Source organism: Manacus candei, unplaced genomic scaffold, assembly GCF_025592945.1.
Source record: "Manacus candei isolate 608988 ecotype Guabito, Panama unplaced genomic scaffold, ASM2559294v1 h1tg000008l, whole genome shotgun sequence".
Lineage (NCBI taxonomy): Eukaryota > Metazoa > Chordata > Aves > Passeriformes > Pipridae > Manacus > Manacus candei.
In genome coordinates this window covers 32576826-32602708 of record NW_026138056.1, presented here as the reverse complement: position 1 = coordinate 32602708, position 25883 = coordinate 32576826, and the positions used below count along the sequence as shown (strand labels likewise).

The 25883-nt window shown below is 35.7% G+C and overlaps 1 long non-coding RNA gene across 1 annotated transcript; it reads right to left on the bottom strand.

Moving 5' to 3' along the window:
• Positions 1 to 19046: 19046 nt before the first annotated feature.
• On the bottom strand, positions 19047 to 20735 carry LOC127462847 (uncharacterized). The gene is made up of 3 exons (XR_007900572.1): positions 20630 to 20735; positions 19654 to 19813; positions 19047 to 19294 (listed from the first exon to the last, which is right to left on the bottom strand). It is a non-coding gene; the product is annotated as an uncharacterized LOC127462847 (long non-coding RNA).
• Positions 20736 to 25883: the final 5148 nt, after the last annotated feature.

Genomic DNA, 25883 nt, shown 5'->3' with positions numbered 1-25883 from the left:
GTACTCCAGGACTCCAGGAACATGGTATTTTGGAGAACGTTGTTCTGAAAACACCCATAGGGACTATGAATACACTGTGCCCTTTCAGAGCAGGTTGCTGTCTCTGCATGAGCTTGTGGAAATGCCAACATTAACATCTCTATACATCAGAGTTTGTCCATTCGGAAGATCAACATAATAAAAAATATCTCCCAGGTGGGTGGTGAGATTGGGTACAAGTTTCACACTTGTAAAATAAATTATGCTAACAAAAAATAACTACAAAAGCAAGCCAAACTCTATGTAAGAGGCTGGCTCCCCTGGATTTTAGAAATAAATCACCATTATTATCTACAATTTTTTTACAGAAAAATTTAGAAACAAGGTAGATATCTGAGTTGTCATAAACCTAGTAGTAGAATCAAGAATTGAACTCTGAGAACAAAGTCTGTCCCAAAAAACAGTCAAAATATTATTCTTATACAGCCTCTTCACTCTTTTTGTACCAGCAATCTTCAATCATAATTAAAGCAAAATCACAGACAAAGCTGCTCTCTCTATTAGGGTAGTGGTAGTACTGGGGAAGTAAATATGTTAATTATATAAAAACCTAACACTTGTTCCATTATAAATTACCAGTGCAGTCATACTCTTATGAATTTAAAAGTGGAATACAATCTGAGTTTATAAAAAACATTGAAAAACTGTCTAAAGCCCTTAAGAAGGAAGATCAGCTTTTTCTTGGCTTTTTTGGTTTCAGTTTTATTTTTTTTCTCTAACAAAAAGTTACGGGGAAAGATCCACATTCTCTCATTTTATCTCTCTAAAGAAGGTTTAAAAATCTTCATCATGGAAGATCCACATAAATAACAAGACATATTTTGATTTCTTACTATGTTTTCATGTTGATGCCATTCTTTATGTCTGAATTGTTCTTAGCACTTCTAAGGTGGGTTCACCCATGACACGGACAACATTATGCAGGTAATTATCATTAATTCATGTAACTATTTGCTTTTTCTTCTATGCATACATCTTAAATGTAACAGTTTCACCATAAAATGAGTGAGAATTACTCTGATGTTTCAAAGGCACAAGGCTGCATATTTTAAATGATTCAAATGACAAAATTATCTTAATTTCCATTGTATTAAAATGCTTATGAATGTTAAGAACATTTAGAATAGTAAAAGAACTATGGTATCATAGAAAGTAGAAATCACAAGTTAGCAGAATACACTATGTCAAAAGTTTCCTTGTAGTAAGCCAAGAGTTCATTTAAGACTAATGTGAAGAAAAGAGAGTGGATTTTAAATCCCCATTTTGTGGCAATTGTATTTCATTGTTCTTCTGGATGAAATTTTAAAGACTTATATAAAAGAAAACTGAAGGACAATTTTTGAGGATGAGATTCAGGATCTGGCGTTTTGCTCTGATTTGGGGTTGGTGACACTTGTTATGGTGAAGTGCAATTCCCTTCCATGACTCACAACAACAGTCAGAAATGTAATGAGGAACGGTTTCCTCTTCATGATTTCTTTCTCCTACTTGTCAGAGATTCCTCTGCAAACATTTACATTACAATTTATCTAATGTAATCAACCTAAAAAAACCCCCAGCATTTTATTTTTCTTGAATATAAAATATTATCCTTGCATATCAGATTTCTGATTTTTAAAAATAAAAGATCCCCTTAAGCTTAACAGTCTGCAAAATACAAAACAGTGAAGAATTTGATTTGTTATTTTGATGTCAAATTTATGAGAAGCACAGTGAGTAAAGTGTCAGATACAGTATTTTTCAGCTTAACCTGATGAGAACCACGTTTCTTAGGTATTCCCTTTGCTCATTGTTATAAGTCATCATCTTCCAGGTTTCTCTCTGAATGCAGTAGACAGGAGATCAAGCCCTGCAGAGAGATTGTGTGGTATTTATCTGTTAATGTGTTACTACCCCATAACACTTGGAATAAGTCTGAGATTACCTCTTTTAGCACTGAGTTGGTTCTGTCTGTGGTACATACAAGGTGATGTAAATTAAATCTACCTCTCAGAAATTAAGATCTTAAATACAATTTTAAATACAGAATTCTAATGAAAATAAAGAGGCTTAGTGAAAGTGCCACAGGGACCTCTTGCCCCTGAAATTTGCTTATTTTGCAGGTCAAACATTACAGAGAAATAGAATCAGAAGGTGAAATCACAGGACAATTCTGTTTGAAAGAAGCTTTAGAGGTCATTTGGTCCGACCTCCCTCTCAAAGTACAGATAGCTGTTGTCAGATCTGGCTGTTCAAAGTCATATTCATATGAATTCTGGAAATCTTCAGAGATGGAGACTCCAAAGCCTCCTTGGGCAAATGGTTCCTGCATTTTATCACCCTCATGTCAAGAGTGTTTTTGTTATAGCCAACTAGATTTTCTTCGTTGCAACTTTTACCTGTTGTCTCTCGTCCTATTGCTGTGTACCTCAGACAAATATCTGACTCTGCTGTCTACAAACCCCCTCTAAGCAGAGGAAGCTTAATTAGGTTTCTCCTTAATTTTCTTTTATGCAGGCTAAATAAACCCTGTTCCCTTGGTCTTGCCAAGGTTCCAACTTCCTGCTGATCATAATAGTCCTCCACTGAATTCTCTCCTGTTTATTGATACAACTCTCACACTAGAGGACAAAATTGAACACTTTATTCCAGATGTGGTCTTTCAAGATCTGAGCTAAGAGTAATAATCACTTTCCTTGACCTCATGGCTATGATTTTGTTGATGTAGTCCAGTATACAGTTAACACAACCAGTACAAACATGCACTTCTGACTCTGACAAACTGAGGCCAGATCCACCAGGATCCTCTGGTTCTTTTCTGTTGAGCTGTTTTTCAGTCAGTCTGTTCTGATCTCAAAGTGACTTTCACCTCAGCATCTCATGACTTCTAGATCTTGAGATAACCAATTCACAAACTGGTTCATTTCTGTCTCTCAAAGAACTCACATGAAGTGTCATTACCACTTTATTTTATTTGTGTTTGGAAGATGTATTTCTGAAAAATGGGAAGGAGATAGAGAAGTAAAATACTTATGGGACATATGAAACAGTTATCACAGTAAACCATTACTACTGTATGAAGAGTGTTTTAATGTGCTTTAGAAGGACATTGCCAAGTAATTTTCTCAAACATACTTCATGGTTTACTGTTAGTTTAGGCAACATTAAAAATTAACACACAGTCACACAAAAGCTTTTAGATTCTGAATTGCAAGCATCAAATTGCAAATGATAAACAAAAAAATTTTCCTTTCCTTCAAATTGCCTGCAATACTCTCTTAAAGTTTGAGCTTCATTGTCATCTCAAGACTCTCTTTGTTCCTAGTGAGCCTCATCTGTAGGTTTGATTGGTTTGTTTTTTTCCACATGGTAAATTTTTGTTATCTGTTTTCTAATAAATCTTCGTTTATGACATTCACTATCCCGTAACAGCAACTTTTAGAGTCTTTTATTTTAACACTCAGTTATTTTACAGTTAATCACTGAATTGACCTCAAAGGGATCCAGAATATCCTGTTTCATGCACTGCCACTTCATTCAGTCTTTTATAACTGTAAAATCAATACACAGTTACAGTACTCAACGTACTGAAGGATGTACACACACTACACATTACACACCCTCCTGCAATATGTTGTCAATCAGAGCAACCATGTCAGAGATCTCACTTTTGCTTTTTTTCCCCTTTATCACAAAATACTTAAAATCATTCATAAATGAGTGCACTGTTGTGACAGATGCATACTGACTCGTTTCTGATTTCCCAACTTTTCATTTAGTGTGTTAAAATATTGACATATTTTTATTCCAGAAGATTGATGTTTTCTTCTTAAACTGTTGCTCAAGGCCAAGAGGTCCTGAGGGGTTGTGGAGTGATACTCTCATATGTCTTTATTGACCCATGATTTACATTTTTCAGTCTTCTAAACTTCCTTCAAATGGTCACCTTTGTGATGAACTGACTCTTAATTAGCATTAGGATAAAAGAAGCAAACAAACATGCCTGAACACTGAAACCTGCATGTCCTACACTCTTTATTTTCTCACCATGCTCAGTAGATGTATTTTGGACCACTTTCGCTTGCTCTTTTGAAAACAAGTCCCAGGAATAGGCAATTGATTCCTGAAACATGTTACATGAGTAATACTGCACCAAGCCTGGGTCTCTCGTCTGTAACAAAAAGAGTGACCTCAAAATAAATTATTTTAAATGAGTATGAAAATGTGGTCCTACAGTTTATATTTAATTACTGTAACATTTGTCATGGAAAATTGATCGTCCACGCAAGATAAGTGAATATGGTTGAAAGTGTCTATACGGGTTCATGTGGAACTTAAGAAATTTACTTTCAGGGAAGTTAAATGTATATGGACCAGCACATATAAAACACTCACATGATTAGTCCCAGTCCAGGCTTGTCTACACATCACAGAACTTGTTTTGGTTTTGATCCTTCTTTTCACATAAGGAAATTAGGGAGCCAATTCTATGAACTAAACTAGGAAAGCAGTACAGATGATTTTTCCCTGTAAAATAAGCCTGAAAGCTCACGTAGACCACAGCCGTAGATGAATTAATTCCATATCAGCTCTGATTTTCTGCTTATGTTCTCCAAGATCTCCCCTACCAACTGTCTTGGCAACACAGTCCCAGGCCAATCTTACAGGTAGACTGGTTTTCCTAACATATATTTTAATTTTTTCCTGCTTTAGCTTTTATTTTCCTGCTGCTGATGGATACAGAGAAAGGACTATTATCTTTGCAACAGTCTTCTATTTCCCCTTTTTCGCCTAATCAAACAACTGTAACTCTTTCAAACTTTTCTGAGGTATTGCATCTTTGAAATGTCTTCTCTTACTTGTTGTTCTCCTAAGTCACTGCTTGATTTCCAGCCTTCTTGAGACTGAATTTCTGAATAAATAAGATTTTATTTGGGTTGTCCATAGCAGGGGACCAACCTACCTGTCTTTGCCTGAATTTGCATAAGGTATTAGAAATGAGCAGAAGAGATAAAAGGTAAAGAGACTTATTTTTACAGATAAAAGGGGAAAAAAAACCACATAGAAAAATATGCAGGTGGTCTTCAAAAGAACAATAAAAGAGGGTTGTCTTATATCCCATTCACCCAAAGTGTTGAAGTTTTCCTTTAGGTAGAAATATTTGCAAAATATAAGGCCTAGAGCAATCAAAAACATGGCACAGGAATTGAGAAGGATTAGCCATTTGTATAAAACAGAGGAACCAAAAATTTTTTAAAATATAAATTCTTTCCTATTCTTTATGATATTTTATACAGTCTTTTGCAGTATTAATATTAAAATTAAAATAAAAAATACTTACATCATTTAGTAGTACTGAGGGATTAAATAAATCACATTGCTACTCCCTTGCTTTGTCAGCCTAGGTTCATTTCCAAGGCTTTCCAAAGCTATTCTTCTCCGTGGTACCAGCAAACCAAGCTGGAATGTCTGAAAAGTTTTCAAACAGTAATGATTCTACCATTTCTGATCCAGTAAACCTTTTTTCAGTGGACAGTTTCAAGTCCAGATAATTTTATCTGAAGGGGAAAAACAGGTTGGTAGAGTACATATGTCATTTGCCTCCTTCTTCTTAATCATCAAAACTGTATAATGACTTCTTTTTACTAAAAGCAGCTGCAGCTTTCTTCTTTTCTATCTGAAAGAGTTAATGTCCATAGTAAAGGAAAATATCTTAAGCAGGGATATTTCCAGGGTTTGTGATTTGCATTTTATCTTGAACTTTATTAATTCCTTTTGCAGAAACAAATTTTCACACACCTTTCCAGTCATGCAGGGTATTAGTGTATGAAGATTATTTAACTTTTATCATAGTTTTTTATGAGATTGGAATATGAAGACGTAGTAAAAATCTGTATCTGTGTTTTTGGTAACAAAAGTCAAGAGGTAAAAAGCTTTTAGACTAAATTAATCTCCATATAATTATGATCAAGTTTAATGAAGAAAATTTAGATTAAGCCATAAATATTAGGCATGTAAGATGTGAGAATAAACTCAGACCAGAACCATGTTAAATACACTTGAACAAACAATAATCTTAACACAAAGGTAATATCAAGAATTAAACAGTACTGAAGCAATAATTTTATTGGGTTTTTTTGGTAAAATGTATGACTTTAAATACCCTGGAAACTCTTATAGCTACTGATAAAGTATTATTTCCCAAGACAAGAAGTTCTTGCTTCAGCTTATTACCATAGGTAAAGCAAACTAATATTAGGTATATTACCATTATCTTAATATATACTTTCTTCATAGCTCAAAATATACATTTTTCTATATCTTTCAGAAATATTTTTGAAACACACATGATTTGCCATTAAAAGTCTACCCTTTAAATATCTAATTTCTATTCCCTCAGGCTTGTGGATCAGAAGGAAGCACTTCCTAAAATACTTGTGAGAATAATAGAAATAGCAATGCCCACCTTCTTTCTGCCTGATCTGAATATCTAGAGATATTCATAATGTTAATCCATATGCAAAAGTACAAAAAGGGAAAGTTTCTTTCAGAAGACTCTCTAAATACCATGATGTCAAAACTCAATGATCTGTGAAGCTTGTATTCACTGACTTGGGTTTTCTGAGTGTGAGAACTTCCCATCTACCTCATTTAGAGGGAAACAGAAGTATAAGAGGTATCAAACAGGCCCCAAACCAGAAAAGAGTCATAAAAATTTATTTACTTTTGTTGCTGCAACTGTCTAGACTTCCTACCACTTAAGAGCCGTCTTCTGAGGTGCCATGTGGGAAGTGTTGCAGCGTGTAGATATTCTCCAAGGAGTTTTTTTAGTTCTACAATTGACTGCATTGGCTTCCCGAGGACTGAGAAAAAATACTATATATTTGCAAATGGTATCAACTCCAATTTTGATGTTATTAGAAGCTATTCCAAGAGACAGTCTCTTGCAGATTTGTACAAGTACTTGTACTAGTACTTGTGGTACTCTTGTAGAGTACCACGAGAGCCGGAATCACTCTCAGAATTCTGCACCGCAGGGACCTAAATCCCTTCAAGAAATTAGGCATACTCCCTGGTCCATGTTCAACAGTGCATGCTCTGCTAAACATAGTTAGCAGAGGATGTAAACTTTTATACCCTTGCCTTCATTCTCTTAAAATGGATCATGTGAACTAACAGTTGATTCCAATGTGATTTAAGTATCAGACGTATGATAAAAACAAGCATTGCAGGGCAGCTGGAATGAAGTGTTGCAAAACTGACCAAACCAAGAGGATAACATTTTTCTTAAATTATTTTGGTTAAATATATGTGTAAAGGATAAGTCCGTGTAAACCATTTCTGACAAAAAAACCAAGGTCCCAGGTACATACTGCAGTCTCAAAAAAAAAATGGTGCAATAATATTAACAGTAAAAACCCAACCAATATTGCATTTCTTAGGTTTGAAATGCACTTACTGCTCATTATTCACAGAGACCAGACTGTCTTTATTGAAATCAAAGACTCAGACAGTGTCTGCAGATCACTTATTTAATTTGCTCCGAAATATAGAAGCCTTGAAATAATACTAACAGTGAATTTCAAGTAAACTTTTTTTATATGGATTCAATGTTTCCAAGACTGAAGGTATAGAATAGTATTAAATAAAATTTAAAAACCCTAATATTACTCAAATGAGTATTTTTTAGAATTATATATGTGGATTATATAGATTTCCAACAATACCTAATTGAGACCTGAAGGTCCTATTTTCATGAACTGCCTGACATTTTTAAAATCTTACTTTTCTCTAAAATTGTTTTGAGATAAGGCTGGCTGCTCCTGCCTCTTTGTGTAATCACATAAGTGAATTTAACCCTGGAAGGGAAAAGCCATCTGTGTCTTGGTATGATCGTGTGGGAGGACACAATACTTGTTCTTCCACACAGCTGGTGCATTGTTGAGCCTCTTAAAGGTCATTTCCAAAGCAACGTTGGGGACTGACCTCTCAAGACCAGCGCCTAGATGACTGTGGGTTATGAAAATTAAAATGAGTCAATGCTGCTGTATCATCTCAGTTTTTGTCAGAAAAAATCCCAGACTTGGGAAAGCCCCACCTTCCATCCATGTTTAACTCAAAGTTGCTCAGTTGATTTCCTACCTATTTAATCACTAAAGAGAAAAACACGAAGGCCACCAGTGATGGCATGAAGTTGGTCTCATCCATTATCCTTCCCTGCCATGCCAGTGGTCAGACCTAGTGTGTGGCAGCACCACAGAGCAGCTCACCTCTCTGCAGTGTTATTTGCTGATCCCACATCTCCAGCCTCCTCCCTTCATATGCATAAATTGCTTCCTAGTTTCATGGGGCAGACACTGATCTCTTCACTGTGGTGACCAGTGACAGGAGTGACAGCAGCTTATGGAATGGCCTCAAGTTGTGTCAGGGGAGGTTTAGGTTGGATGTTAGAAAAAGCTTCTTCACCCAGAGGGTGGTCGGGTACTGGAACAGGGTCCCCAGGAAAGTGGTCACAGTAGCAGGTCTAACAGAGTTCAAGGAGCATCTGGATGATACTCTCAGACACATGGTGTGACTCTTGGGAAGGGTCCTGTGTAGGGCTAAGGGTGGGACTTGATGACCCTTGTGGGTCCCTTCCAACTCAGCATATTCTGTGGTTCTGTGATACCCCTTTCCTCAAGCTCCAGCTACACATGGGAACAGAGTTACAAGTATTTTAAGAAAATGAGAGAATATAGCAAAAACATTGTGCTATTTTCTTGTGAATTCATATGTGTAACAATCCTTAATGAAAGGAGGTTTTGAGTAGGAGGGAAGCTAGCAGAGCATACAGACAGACAGCAGAAAAGTCCTGAGAAACTGGATGGACAGAAGACTGAGTGGGAGTTTCCTCTATGATTATGGTAATTAACAAGCAACAGACTTTATTGCCAGCTCTTATCTTATCCAGACATCCTCCTTCATACACTGTACCTCCATCAGGCAGAGTTCAGACTGCAAATTTTCTGAAGATCCCTTGACTCAGATTGCTTTCTAGCAAACCGCGAACTAAATTAGAAGCAGCAGCTATCTTTGTAATGGAATATCAATATAATATGCAGCTCAATTTTGACTGCAGCATTTCCCTGCTCTTCCCCCACCAAAAGCAACCTATTTCTTTTTTCCTTTTGACAAGAGGGAATTGCTTTATGGTTTCTGTCTCATGTTGCACAAGAAGCAAAGGTTATAAAGGTACCTTCACTATAAAGGTATCATCTAGAGTGGCTGATAAAAGCATTAATATTCATTCTATGGATGTGGGACTGTTATCAATTATTTTACATTATATGAAAACTGTGACATATACTTGTTGATTGGAGTGAGTAGTATCCTGAACAGTCACTTTGGCAACAAGAGGGTGGGAGAGAGTGAGAATACACAATGCCAACAAGAAAAAGTGTTGGTCCCAAAACCACAGGAGCAACTTACTTGTTCTGCTGTTGTGGTTTTGTTGAACTGAAATAATGACAAACATAAACAACTCATTGGTGTTCAGGAAAGAAGCTAATAAATTTTGGATGCATGTGAATTTTTTTTAGACATGAACATCTATTAATGCATTTAAGCAAGTCTGTAGTCCAAATTTTTTTGTATGCTTGTGTTAAGTGACTGAAAAATATCTTAGAGAAGACTTTCAAAACCACACAATCTTTTGCTGTTTCCTCTGCAGCAAGTCTACTACAAACGATCACATGTCCACTGTGCTGCGTGAAATTTAAAGTCTAGGTTCAATCATTAAAGCATGAAATAGAAATCATAAAGTTACTTTTTGTGCAATTTTCATGCAACTCTTTTGATGGAATAGCTATAGAGATATTTGTAATTGGTAGTTCTGTTTTATTCATTTAGCACAGATAAGTGAAAAAAAGCTAAAAGATACTTTTCCTTTGCTGACTCTCTAGATTTAACTCTCTGTTCATCCATCTCTCTCCATATAAGTATTTAAAGAACTCTATGAAACCTCAAATCCTTATAAAAGTTTTTAGACCCCGTGGGTCACAATCTAAAGTCAACTTTTACAGCTACTCATCATTTCCAGCAAGACTCAGGAAACCTATTTCAAAATCCCAGGCAGAAATGAAATGGAATGTTTGGATTTTTTCACAACAGAGAAAATTGTCTGTATCCAACTTTTCAGAGTAGTTGTGCATAAAGTTACTCACACCTGCAACTCACGGAATAAGTTCATTCCCTCAACTTTGTCTAAAAATCTGAATTCTCTCAGGCATAGTGTAACCATCTGGAACTATTCTCAATGTGAAAGCTGCATATAGCAATAAAACTAGTATCTTTTTCTATGATATCACCAGCTTGCAATAGGAAACTGGCATTTTTTCTTTATCATGGGCTTTGTATTTCCACTTCGATGTCATAGGATTTGCAAAGGCAAATACTGGATTACAGTTTTAGCAGGTTTTTATGTAGTTTTTTACGTATGTTTAATGTTTCAACAAATTCCCAAATGTTTGAAATTTGACAAATCTGTGTGTCAACAGAAAAGGATTTCCTTTGTGTCACCGTTGTGACTCTGGAGGAAAAGAGACCTTCCCTTGCAGTGTTCTGCTATGGTTTGGCTTAAGGATCCTTATTTTGGCAATAGACAAAAACTTTTCACTAGTCATACCCATGAAGGAGTTTGAATTCATGGAAGTCTGGGAAGAAGTACCTGCTGAATCATGAAAGTTTTCTCTGAAATCTTACCATTTAGGAGTTAGGAGAATTTAAAATAGAGTTCTATGGAATTAAATGATTTCTCTTTACTAACGTTCTCTTGAAACCTGCTAGACTACTAGGGAAAAAAAAAGATCAGGTAAGACTATGAAAGTTGGAGAAAGTCCTTCAGAGCAGTCCCAAGCTTTTGGGGTTATTTTGTACACTTCTCTCAATTTTAAACAATTTATATGTTGTATGGGTCATTCTGACAAAAGTACAGTAAATGACAAAAAAAAAAAAGAATAAAGAAACAAAAAACCACCAGAAGTTCTACGTGACAGAAGGAAAAGGAGAGTATAAAAGACACTACTCATGGTTCTTTTTTTTTCTGTAACTGAAATTTTGGCAATAGGAATGACTTTGATTACAAAGAGAGCAAGCCCTACTGTCTTTTTTAGAAAGTCCCTGCATATTCTCATTCACTGAAATTTAATAAGTATTTCTATTCCCAGGAAGAATGGAAAAATAATTATTTAAGGAGAAATTAGACTATTATTCTGCCACATTGCACCTTAAGTTTAGGAGGGGAGGTCAAGGGGACGCAGCTCTGAAAACTAACACATCTCACAGAGCTGCACTGCATATCCCTGCGGGGGCCGTAGTGTGAGGGCAAGTCACAGATACTTCTTGAAATTTCCCTTGGATCATCTAGCAGGTTTCTGCATTGGGTTTGTCATTACCTTTCTCAATACAGGAAAATCCTACTGTATTATCAGATCATTATTCTCTGAATAAAAATTACAGATTTCCCAAATGAAGAGAAAGTTATGGATTGCTTGATCAGTAAAAATATTTACCATCTGCATTAGTTTATTTAGGTAGCAAGGTCTGCAGTTGGTTTTACTTGGACAGCAAAGATTTGTAGGATTTTTATATAAAAATATTTATATAAATATTTATATAAAATAATAGTAAGTTTTGTAAAACTGCCTTCTATGGGCTTCAATCTTCACTGAAGTACATTTTGTTTCATATTTTTTATACCATCAAGCTTATGTGTAAAATATATCTCAAAATACTTTACTATTTGTGTTAACATCGACATATACCTGAAATATCTACAAGATATAAATATACATAGATTCTTTGACTGTGATTTCAAAAGTAATTAAATTTTCTTGATTTTTTCTTTTCTTTTTTTTCTATCTATAAAATTATCTCTTAAAACATTTATCATCAATATATTAGTTATGGATAAGTATTTTCTGTATTACCAAAGTTCACAGTATTAAAAGCCACTATAATGAGGCCTCAATTACTTTGGAAATTATAATATCCCTCTACACACTTGGAAGACTGAACAGAAGGAAGCATTGCATTGCACCTTGTTTCCAATACCATTTTAAAGTATTTTTGTTGTTGTAATTTATTCCTGAGCAGTGAGTATATGAAGGTCAAGATATTCTCTAAGTCATTGGAATGTTCTCTAAAACCAATTTTGCTATCTTAATGAATTCAAAAGAGACTGAAGAGAAAGGAGGGTATCTCATTTTAGGTCCAACAGTGGTTTAGAGCATTCATTATAAAGCCATCCAAAACAAAATTATCTTTCATATAAGGCTATCGTATTTTGGACAAAAATGTATTTAGCCTCCTATTACTGAAGTTTTCTATCAGTGTTTTAAATCGTGAAAATAGGAAGAAGGGGAAAATAATCTGTGAATAGTTGCATATTTCAATTATTATTAAGAAAAATCTGTTATCCTAGAGAATCTTGAACAGTGAGTTTCCTGTTTGAAGGGGAATTTGTATTTCTGAAATATGATAAATTCTGAATACATAAAAATCCTCTGTGTTCTTCCAATTTATTTTTATATTATTAGAGTATATATTACATAAACTTAGCAACAATCATCCAAGTCTTTCCTGACAAGTCAGCACTCAGACACTGAGACATTTATTTATTCAAGACTCGTTGTTTGTAGATGTTATTACAAGAATAGGAACTTCTTTAAATCAAAGACAGCCATTTTATTCAAGACTTTTGTCCCAAATGTCAGTAGCTAGAATGAAGGAAACTTCTCTTACAGTACTGTTATTGCTGCAGCTTTTTTGTTGGTGTTGCAGGACTTTGCATATTTGTGAAAGCACAATATGTAAGGACTTCATCCTGCTGCCTGATGCATGTGGAGCTCTTTGTAGGGAAAGAACTTTTGCCCAAAATGCTTTACAGACCCAGCACTCCCTCATGCATGGATTTGGAAGCTGTGACGCAACTCCCAGCCAAGACAATAAAAAGTCAGTGTTCAGTCTGAAGGAAGCAATCCCACTCACTAGATAACCAAGCTGTTCAGCTGAGGCATGGGTAGGATATATTCTGCCTTAGAACATTTGCCCTTTTCATTCAAAAATTAGAACCATTTCCTTTTCCATTGCGGCTCAATGGGTTTTGAGATGGGATCTGAGAACAGTCACAGGCTGTGGGCTGGCAGAGTCACATCATTCTAACTATTTTATTACAAAGATTTCACAAAATTTCTAGACAACATAATACACTGACAAGTTCTGCTAGATCTGTATACCTGCAATTCCTCTTCTCCTCACAACCCCATGGTTTCTGCTGGCAGATGGAATGGACTTGTCACAACGATGAACAGTGTCCTTTTACTTACCACAGTAGTAGGTGCAGTGCCAGCAGCCACCAAAGGTCTTCCTCAGGAAAATACGAACTGCTGGAGCAGACTGGCCCAGGCACTGCTCACTCCCTTACTTGTAGAGGGGTGGGTACAAGTTCATGTTGTGGCTTTGGCCAGGCTGGCTGCACTTATGCTAATGGTAATTACAGAGCTGCAGACTGGTAACAGAGTTCAAAAAGACTAATAAAAAACCTGAGAACTATAAAAAAGAAATTTATAAAAACTGGCAACAAGGCAGTGGCTTGAAAGGAAGACCAAAAATGTAGGTCTGACTTTTGATATCTATAAGAAAAAAGTTTGCTCTTAGGGTGGAATAATATTGCACATCTGTGAGCTAGAAGCTCTCTCCAGTCCCCCTCTGGAACAGTTTTTGGGTTAATTTTCAGACTCTGCTGGGTCCTGCTGCCATTTCATATTTCTTCTGAAAAAAATAAACAATCCTATGAGACCACTGAAAACATTGAGGAGGAGATGAAGCTGGAGTTTGATGGGGTAGAAGGTCATGTTATCAGAGGTTGCAAGTGTCACAAGCTGACCTGTTTGAAAATCTGATTGAAAAAGATCAATTTAAAACTGATATTTGTGATGAGAGACAGTTTCCAAAGCCCTAGCACTAGAAGGGAGAAGATACAGATATGAAGGGTCAGGGAGTTGGTTGCAAGGCCCCTGAGGGAAGTGAAGTCTTGGATATCAGAATGCAGAAATGATGAGGTCAAGAGCTATGAAGAGGTGTGATGCTGCAGAGGAGGAAAAAGAATCACGTATAAACAGATTGCAGAGGGATTGTCCTTCTGACTAACATTTGTTCCCTGATACCTGATTTATTACAAAGACAAGAGTTAAAGAGCAGCAATATATTTCCCACTAAATTTCAAAATAAATTCTTGTTCAAACTAGAGTATGGCTTGCATTGCTAAATTAGGACCTAGAGGCAAGGTCCTTAATTATTAACTGTTTTTCTGGTGCAATATGAGGAACATGTGCTACAACTGTTTACCTCCACTGAACAAGTGGGCAAACACAGAATTAGGAAAAGGGTCTTCCTGTTCTTCACATTTTTTATTTTAGGACTATATTCCCTGTATTTCTGTTCCATAATTCAATCAATTTTTGCACATTTGCTACTGATTGGGAGGCAGCAATGCCCTGGCATTTCATTGACAGACTAGTTAGTTGAGGAGAAATAAAACTGTATTTCAGCTACAGGCATAAGTCTTCTCTGCATTCTCCCACCACCACCACTTTAAATTCCTTGATGTTTATTAATGCTCTCTGCTTTGAAGTAAGCTATTTGAAAATATAATAAATAATATACTGCTTTTTATATATCAAGTAATTTACATTCATGATTTCCCACAGAGCTGTAATGTCACGGTATTTTTCAAAAATACAGAGATACAAGATTCTAAAGTATTTGCAGAGGTGATCCGAAGTAGCACTGTATTATGTCCCTCAGTTTCTCTGCTTAATGCCAGTACTCAGAAAGGCAAGCTTTCACAGTAGGGGGTATGAAAAGTCCTAGGGATTTAAACATAGCTTAAGATTTTCAATAAAAACTGCCATACAATAGTCAGTAAACACTTTTTCTAAAACAAAACAACATTTCAAGTACCTATCTTAAGTATCAAGCAAGTAAGCAAGAAAGAAAATTTGCTTATACCAACACAAAAAAAAAGAATGTGGCAGAGATTTGAATAAATGGAATTCCACATCTGAAGACCCATGTCTCTTTTGACAGTTCAGTTAACCTTAAGCAACACAGATGTAATTTATGATAGTTATACAGCCTGGCAATGTGAACAGAACAATCAACATGAGAAATGTCGATTGATAAGTGTTTGCAAAGTCCACACCGAATCTAATTCTCTGGATTGTGTTCTGTAGGTTTTTAAGCAGTTAGCACCCCACATCAAGTATCACCCCACATGAGATACTTTGCACATTAATGCCCCATTTTTCCTCTGTGTGAGATTTAATTTTATTCCTCTGCATTTTTTATTGAGTAGGGCCAGCAAAAGAAAAAAGACACAACTAATAACATGTTGTATATGTAGCCACACCTTTAATCTTTCTGTTCTGCTACATATCAAGTAAAATTCCCTGTTAGAATGATCACTAAGTAGACAGACATTAAGTATTATACCTGCCCCAGACATACAAAATCTTTACTATTCCAATAAATTTTAAGAGACAAATTTTAAATTTCTCTTCTTACCTTTCACTGACTTTGGTATCAATCTAGATTCAGTAACTAACATTTTTTATTCCAATAAAGTTTCAGGGTTTTGAAAAATTACTTCTGGGCTTGTCCAGCTATTTTCTTCCTTTCCTGCACTGCATACCTGGGTATCTACATCACAGGTAAAATGTGCCAGGATGCACATTCTTTATCTTCCACACCTGCAGCAGCAGTCTGTCATGCACACACAGGAGACAACAGGAATATTGCAATGCTAACAAGCAGTGTTAGAGAAAAATGCAATATTTTTGCCCTTTCACACCTTCTCTACCTTTTCCTTTCTAGCTTTATCGCTTAACTGAGAAGATGTGCCCAAGCTGTAAAAAATTCCAGATTTAAATATTTCTAGTGGTATTTACTCAGCAGGGGAAGGTCCCTAGAATTGTCTTTATAAACAAACATTGATGTACTTCTCTGTTAATACAAATTTGAGTAATTCAAATGTTGGCACAATATTGTAATAGGTTTTTTTGTCTTTCTTCCTGCATTTCTGTCTGTTCGGTATTTTGTATGCCTAACCATGAAAAATCATTTTTAAATTTGTTTGATCTGTATTAAGACTTTGTAAGGTCACGCTTGATTTAACACAATTTATTGTGACTCTTCCTGCTGAGTTTAATCATAGCAAGACGCAGATTTCTTTCTGCTAGTGGTAAAATTCAGCACAGTCAGATTTGTCCCAGGCTTTGTACATCTGTTTTGCTAATCTATACTCTGCATAGTGACAAATACAAACCATGTAAGTCATAAATTTTGCTGACTCCAGTGGATATATGTGAAACACCTGAAGTGCTGCATGACAGACAAAAGTCAAAGGAGTTTTTAAAGCCTAAGATGGTGTATTCGTTCTATAATTATTTATATGCTAATGATTACCAGCCTCTGAAGACTTGAAAGGAGTTGAAGAGATTTATTCAGGTCCCCGCAGGATTAAACACACAGCCAGATCCTCATTCCTATTGTTTTGTGCTCCTCTGGAAGCACTGACAGCCAGAAAGTCTGTTAAGTTGGACTGGTCACGATTTGGTGGGAGATGTATCGGCCCTTGGAGCTAAAGTTTCTCTGTAACACTTTGCAAAACCACAGGACTTTGTTTAAATTTTGATACTGATCAGAAATATAGCATAGAAATATCTGTGGGAATCATGTAGCAACAGGCAATTCAGATCAGGATGGGCCTTATATCCACTGTTTGATTGAAACAAGTAACATTTCTATTTTCTCAGTGGATTTGTTTCACACCTAGTAACTATCCTATTTGCAATATTCAAAACTATAGATATAACCATGTTTCAGCTTCAAATTGAATGAAACTGAATTAAATAGTTGAATATTGAATTAAAGTTCAGATAACTGAGATCTGCTTTATCATGTGACCCGTGAAAAATATCTGAATGAGGAGCAAAAGACAATACTTTTTAACCAAATATAAGAAACTCCTCAAAAACTTCAGATTTATTTTTTCTTTCTTTTTTTTTCTTCCATATTTACTAGTTAATTTCTTTCCTATTCTTTATGAGATTTTGATGTTCACTTGACAAGATCAGTTTTGTCATGACATTGTAACTTTTATTAAAAACTAGAAGATTTGTGATGTAGGATCTCTCTTAAGAATTATTTCAGACTAAGTATCTGTCCCATTTCTTTCACAGAATGATAACTGCTGATGATAACAAGGGTAGAGCAATTATTATTGAACCCTTTTTATAATCTGGAATGTCTGTTATTACTATTCTGTATCACTCTAAAATATGCAGCAGTACTAGCTAAATAAAACTGAATTATTTAGTATAATTTATGAGATCTCTACAAAATTTATACCTCTAATGAACACTGAGGACAATTTATACATCCTCCTTGATTCTGTCTACCGCTTTATTAATCTCTTTACATCCAGGTTTTATGGGCCTCAGGGTTTGTGACATTAAAGATTAGTGGGTGTTTTATCTACAGGTTTTCTGTCAATAAATAATGAAAAACAATATGATTGCATGAATGCAGCTTTCAATTATTCCTTCATACACAATATTTTTTCTTCTGTTTACCCCATGCAGTTTGCATCTATTAGGTTTTTATGTAAGCCTGAGGGTATTAAGTAACATTTTGTGGTTTTCTTTCCTCTTGTATTATCATCATCTACTAATTATCTACACACTTGCTGTTACACATAGTGTCCTCTCCCTCCCACATGTACACAGGGACACATGCTAAACTTCTTAAAACATCTTGTTTCGGCATTTCAACATTATATGACAGATGCCTTTCCTATAACACCCTGTGATTGCTGTCTTCCTTACAACTATAAAATCATTGGGTTTCTTGGTCAAAATTCTTATACAGTACTTGCCTTTTAGAATAAGTTTCTTTTAAACACTACTCCTTTTGGTATGAAAGTAAAGGAGACTAAAATACCAGTTTTGGAAATGTATCCACAAAAATCTAAAGTGTAGTTCCTCTAGCATAAGCTTGTGAACAGGTAAATGAAGATGTTGAGAGTACTCTGTGGGCCAACTGAAAAATATCAAATGTCAAAAGAAAACTCTTTTTTTAATCCATTTTATATTAGTTCAAACTGATATGGTAATTTTTTATCCAATATTGCCTAAAGAGATTGTACATTTTGCACAGAGTTCAGAACTACCTCAGGCAATTCATGATTTTGTCCAAATTATTTTCTGTGGAAAAAATAAAATACTGCATTGGAGGATGTTTAGACTCAAAAAACCTTTCATAAGCAGACAACTGAACAACCAAAGTTATCATTTCAGTTCCTAAAGAGCTGACTTAGCCTTTATAGGAAGCAATGAAATGAGATGTCAGAGAACAATTTTGGGAAACTTTCATGTTTTCCATCATTATTTGGAACAAAAACAAGAGGCAGTAAGGATTCCATGCAGTAAGGATTCTCTTTTTTTTTTCTTGTATTCCTTGATGTTGATTTTTTCAGATATTTCCAAAAGAAAAATATAAAAAGGGTTCTACTTTTAAAATTAATTTTTTTTGTTACCTTTCATTTGAAAATGTGTTTTTACTTCCCAGTAAAATATTTATTGGAGTTTTTAAGAAAAAAGAAGTATCAGGACACATATGTGTTGCAAATATAGATATGCAGGTGTAAATGTTATGTAAATGAGGGGGTTGGAATTGGATGAACTTTAAGGTCCCTTCCAATGCAAGACTTTCTATGATTCTGTGATTAATTCATGTATTGAAAATTTACTGTTAGCATTACTGATGTTGAAACAGGAAAAAAAGTTCAGGACTGATTCCTCTAGAGTAATCTACCTTATGTTAAAATTTTTCTTAAAGTCTTTTTAAAAGAAAATGCTGTCAACCCTTATATTATCTAAAATTTAGTTCTATTTGACTAACCATCTAAACTGCTTTGCACTTACCTGAAATTTCTATGAAAAAGTTAAGAAGAAAGCCTTGCAAGACATTTTTTTTTAAATCTATTTTCCTGAGAGTTATAGAAGGATTTTTAATTGTGTTACTTTTAGAAATAACACAATCTTAAAGAAACACAACCAAAACCAAACCAAACCAAAGAAACCATAACTGAAGTTCATGACTGTCATGTTCAGGGGTGCGTGTGCCTTCATTTTCATTTTAGTTTTCAATTTCACTTTCATTGTCATTTTCGTTTTCTCTGGAGATGACATGGGAAAAGAAATTCAGAGCTAGACAATCTTTTCAGAGTTATCCATTCTGCGAATGGTACGCCTATAACTATCTGTCCCAACACTTTCCTTGAAATTTTGGAATTTGGGGAGTAACCACCACCCTCCTTGCTTTTAGTTTGACAAATTATGAATCCAAAGAAGTCAATAAAATATGAGTTAGACTATATAATCTCACCCATATATAAGCAATAAAACCCACTCCTTTCTAGATGGATCAAAACTAGCTTCACGAAAGATCTAAGCATATCTAAGTGCCAATTCTATATCAGGAGGAATCTTTAACTTTTCAGATTTTCAAAAGAGCTGTTGGAGTGTTGGGACCTACCTGCTGATAACAGTGTACAAGGACCAAACCTCAGCTGGTGTGAGTTGATACAGTTCTGTGGAAATTACTCTACACCATCACAGGTTTGCCCTGGTTGTTCAAGTAATGTGTCCAATGAGAGGATGATCCTGCCCTGATAAATCTGACTATGCAGCATGTCCTGAAATAAATTGAAAAATAGAATCGGTGTAGTTTATTAGTTCTGAAGTGGAGAGAAACTTCAATGGAAATACACACAGCAGCTTGCTAATGATCGAATCACTGGATGTTAGGAATTTGCTTGAAGCTAGCAATACTTTCACAATATGGTAGTGATTAGTTTTGTTGCTTGCTAACGTTTTGTTGTTTTGTATTTAAACTGACTCAATTTTTACAGTAGCAATGAACCATGTTTCTATAAAACACTTCTGTTGCAAAAGCTATGAGATATGGCTAAAGGAAAAATCTGATGTTTCACTGCCTGAAGAAATAGAATATTTGATTTGTTCTACACCAATGTTTTAACACATGAAAACGTATGTATTTGAGGAACAGATTTGTTCTGAATGAAGCTCACAAGGCAGTTTGTATGACTTGCATGACTATTTATCTAAGAGAAATGAACTTTTTGTCATAGAGAGAGAGCAACTGGCAAAGGCTGATATAACAATAGATAACAGAAAAAATAGATAGATGTTTAACGCTGCGAAGGTATCTTCACAAAGTCATAGAATGGTTTGGGTTGGAAGAGACCTTTCCAAATCATCTAGTCCAACTTGCACTGCAATCAGCAGGGACATCTTTCAGTAGACCAGATTGTTCAAAGCACCATCCAGTTTGGCCTTGAATATTTTCAATGACAGGACATCAGTATCTTCTCTGGGCAACCTGTTCTAGTGCCTCATCACCCACATCATAGAAAAATGTATTCTTATGTTCAATCTAAAGTTACCGTTTCTCAATTTGAATCCATTTCCCTTATCCTGTCACTACAGACCTTGGTAAAAAATCTTTCTCTGTCTTTCTTTAAGCCCCCTGTATACATTTAAAGGTTGCAATAGGGTATCCCAGAGCCTTGTCTTCTCCAAACTGGAAAACCTCACCTTTCTCAGCCTTTCTTCATAGAAGAAGTGTTCCAGGCTTCTGACCATTTTTATGGCTCTCCTCTGGACCCACTCTAAAAGATCCATGTCTTTCCTGTGGGCCCCAAACATACATGCAGTACTCCAAGTGGGGCTTCACAAGAACAGAGAAAAATCAGCTCCACTGACCTGCAAGCCATGGTGCTTTTGATGCAGCCCAGGGTACAACTCTCTTTCTGAGCTGCAAGTGCACATTGCCAGGTCATGCCTACTCTCTTATCGACCAAAGCCCTCAAGTCCTTCTCTGTAGGCCTGCTCTCAATTCATTCACCCCTTAACCTGTATTGATACCGGAGATTGCCTTGACCTATGTGCAGAACCTTACACTTGGCCTTGTTGAAGGCCTCATCTCATGAGGTTCACATGAGATCACTCTTCAAGCCTGTCAAGATCCTCCTGGATGACATCCTTTCCCTCTAGGAAATCAACTTCACCATTCAGCTTGATGTTGCCTGCCTGCAAACTTGCTGAGGGTGCTCTCAATCCCACTGTTTATGTCATTGATGAAGATATTAGTATTGGTCCCAGCACAGACCTTGAGAAACACTACTGGTTATCCATTTTCATTTGGACATTGAGTCATTGACTATAACTCTTTGTATGCATCCAGCCAGTCAGTTCCTTATTCACCTAACAGTACATCTGTCAAACCCATCTGTCTCCAATTTAGTGACCAGAGTGCTGAGGGAAACTGTAGCAGAAGTCTAGGTACATGACATTTGTAGCACTTTCCTTGTCCACTGATGCAGTCACTCCATTGTAGAGGACCACTAGATTATTCAGGCATGATTTTCCATTGGTGAAGCCACGTTGGCTGTCTCTAATCACCTCTCTGTCTTTCATATGTTTTGGCATGTCTTCAAGCAGGATCTGCTCCATGTTCCTACTGGGCATGGAAGGCTGGCTGGTCAGTAGTTCTCACTGTCCTCCTTTTTTATCTTTTTGTCCCGTTCTGTGATTATCTTGGCCACTAACTGGCAAGTATGATATGTCTGATTACAATATTGCTTGTATAAGATGAAATGCAGAGAACAGTTAATAGTGGAACTGAAGATGCTTTCTTTCATTTTATCTGACACCTTTATATCCACTGAAGAGGGTTTACTGATAGTACAACTCCTAAACATTGCTAAACACACTCTTTGATAAAAAAACCCGAGGAGGTCCTGAAACGGATCAGAGAGCTGAAAAGTTATTGAGTGATCATGACTTGCTCATATATTATATCTAGAGAGAGAGAGAGAAAGTATGCATATTTATTCTTCACATGAACTTGCTCGCACACCAGCACGCATTTGCCGTTTAAAAGCATTGTTTTCACAAGACTGAGAACAACTATGAGAAAGAACAAGAACGTAAAGAGACTGCAGTAAATGTCTGTTTGACAATGGTTTGATACATATTTCAACTTCAGTCTTTAACAGGAGAAAATAGTGTTGAACTGTGTAAAAAATATAATTCTTTTGACAGGACTTTAAAGTAGCTGTAATAAGAACTAAACTAAACAACAAATGTGTAATATAGGTAATATAAGACATTTTTCAATGTATATCCTAAAAATGTTACTTATTCAGTAAAAAACTGCAAATGATAGAAGCATTGGGGAGCTCAGTGCAATTATAGTGTTTTCACATGTGTATATGATACCCAAACCTATCCAGAAATAGTGAGCTCATATAATCTGCAGGTCTTTTAAGCATATGAATGATCTCAGAGTAGGTGTTTTTGTTAGACACCTTAGTATACAGTACAGGGCAGTAAGGAAGGTGCCAGATTAGATGAAGCTGGGACAAGTTTCCCTGTGTATTTCATATATATATATTTTTAGTAGCAGGTCTGTTCAGAAACACAGTTTGTATTATGATTTTGTACATAATCTTCAGTTAAATGTGCTAGTTTAACAAACAGAAAGATAAGGGTAACTTAGAGTCTGTAAATACCTGTTAGGAAAGAAATAGTTGACAGTTGAAAGTTCTACAGTCATTTAGAAAAAATTACAGTTTCTTGTGCCTGAAAAGTGAAGGAAGATAAATGCAGTAACAGGGCACCTGCTCTTGTTTTGCTTGTTTGTTTGTTTTTTAATCCATAGAATACTCTTCCCTAGACAATACAGATGGCAGGCTTTCTTGGAAATATCTCTGTATTTGCAGATACTCAGTAATGTAACCCATCATGGGCTGCGTTCTGTCACCCTTTCCAGAAGGAGCCATCTGTAAGCAAAGCGCGGACTTCAAATTGTCCAGGTGCCTTGTTAACATATTTGCTGTTCCTGTCCAAAATATACCCTTTGTCTAATGGACTCATAGCACCTTGAATTCAACTGCAGACTTTGTAAATATCTATCTTTATTGATTCTATCTCAATCAGATGTAGAAAAATTTTTGTATCTGGCTTGTCCATATCCAGAAGTACCTGTTAGATTGCTGAGACACACTTGTTTTAAGGCATATCACAGACAGAACGTTTGCTTTTGCAAAGCTAACATACTTTTTATTGCATTACGTTTAAGCAGATATTCTCTGCACAGGAACTAAATACCTCCATGAATTCCCCCTGAAGACTATCTTCCTTTACACAGGAAGCAAAGGCATGTGCCTATTCCTTAGAAAGACAGCTGCTTTACCATTTTAAAGTGTTGGTGAGGGACTGAGATTTTTTAGTTCACTGCATATGTGGAAAAACACACAGCAGAGATAACAGTCATTGTGCAGCTCTCTGTGCTTTTGTTACTCCTAAATGGTGTGGTTTGTATTAAAAGCCACATAAAGAATGTCACAAGAAGGAATAAACACACTATTTCTCACTTTATCCACAATTGTTGTCCCCAGAGGCACAGAGCCCTGATCTTACAGGACTCATGATTGTGTCTAGGGACAAGAAAAAACTGCAGGAGACTTTTGCTTTTTCCAATATTTTTGCTTTATATTGCTGTCTTTTCAGCAATGTCAAATGATACTTCAAAGCAATATTAAAGCATAGGTACACAGAGTAAGAGTTTGAGATGGCATCTTAAAATTACTATAAAGATAGCAAATAGCTATAATGAGGCAGATTTATGTGTGGTTTGTTCTGTACCTTTGCGTAGCATAATTGCATACAAAAAATTTACTTGTGTTATGTGACCATGATGTGCCCGAGGCTCCCCCAACAGTTAAGTTTTTAACACAAGATGAAATTACAATGAACCAATGCCACATTGTCTAGGAGAGCTCTGTTCACAAAACTAGTGTTTCAAATACAATTATATCAGCAGCAGGTCACAAGAGGCGCATTATTGTTTCATAGGATTTTATTTTTTAGGCAGTTAAAGCAAAAATTTAAGCAGAGATATTTTTGTTTTGGTTTGTGTTGGTTTTTTTTCTTTTGCTGTGAAAAATAAATTCTTATTTGATTTGCTAAAATACACATATATGTATACTCCCACCCCTCCCCCCCTCAAAAGGTGACTATGTTTTTTCAAGGAAAATAACTTCATCTTTTCTTTAAAAAATATTATTGTAAATTTTTATCTTACTCTAATTAACCTCTGTTAATATTATTAAGTTGGTCGACAGTGTATCTATCATAACCAAATTACTTGAAGGAGTTGTATGTTAAAAGAAAGAAAAATTAATATGAACTGCCCATTTTAAAAAGTGTTCCTTTAAACAGATGTGAACTAAGTCCTCAGAGAAATGTACTTTCAGTTCCTTTTATTGCAGCTTGCTCTACTCATGTTGTTACCCCATATTTCTCTTTTCTTGTCTAATCTGAAATCATTCCAGTCTCCCCTAAAATTACTCAATCAGCTCATGAAGCCGCAAGCAGATGTAATCAAGAGTGTAATAAAAAGTGGAGTAAAACCTGTGGGGAAGTGTGTGACAGAAGCCTTAAACAAAGGAAGCAGTACACAATAATAAAAAAATGAAATTAAAGGAACAAAGGAGAAATGGTACGGAGCAGAGAAGGCAAGGAATTGTGTGGTTGCCTCTATTTTTGCCTGTAAATTAAGACTAAGCTGCAGAAAGACATGATTGGGGATTAGAGGCTATAATTTCAGTGCCTTGTCAATATGAGTGTGCAAAACCACTGGAGAATAATTTAATGAGTAGGATATCTCCAGGTTCTGATCTCTTCCACCTTAAAATACACTCAGGTATTATCATACAAGAAGCTATTTAGCCTCAGTTGATGGTACTTCAGGTGAAGCAGTACCGAGCCCTTTAAAAAATCTCCTTCTGTCTGGAGAGCAATTGATGGAACCCCTTTTTTTTTCAACTGTATTCTGAGGCAGTGGTGTGGGAAGAGAATCATAAGAAAGTACGGTGAAATGGACAGTGACTTTTTATTATTGCTGGTCTTGCCATGCCATGACAAATGGGCAACTGAATAAAAAAGATATTTTGGCTGTCTCACTCTCAAACTGGTGCAAAATTTTACTGTGATAAAATCTTGAGCAAAAACCTCCGTTTCTAAAATTTATATTATTAGTACTAATAACTTGCTATTAGAAAAATAGCTTCTATACACAGTTGTTGGTAGATCATTCTCTGATTCAGTAGCAAAACCTACTTGATCAAAACCATATTTCAATAAATACAATATCAGTCATTTTTATTTTACAGGTTTTGCTAGACATCATTTTATGGTGGCATTACACCCCAATGGTGAGAAATGAGCTCTCAAATTTAGTAAAAAAAGTAGAACAACAAATATCCCAAGAGTTTTTTGGAAGTGGCAGAGAGAGATAGCTGGCCTGTCATATACTGCACATGGGCAGTGACAATGGCAGAAAGAAATACTGCCAAAATACTTCAACTAAAAAAAGCTTTAAAGTATCCATAACTATCCATATATGTGTCCCTCGATGACTAGAATGAAATTCATCCAAGATGAGGTAGGTGAAAAGAAGGTTATGTTATCATTGCTGTGGGAAATAACAGCTAGAGTAAGTACTTTTTAAATAATATATTTTAATATTTCCTGCTTGAAGGATAAAATAGCAAGCAGAACATAAAAATTCTTATGCAATAGAACTCCCCTGATTCTCAGGTGATGTTAAAAAATTTGAGCTCTGTGGGGAGTTATGGCTACGTGGCTTGCTGCTTCTATCAAACTGTATTGCATGGC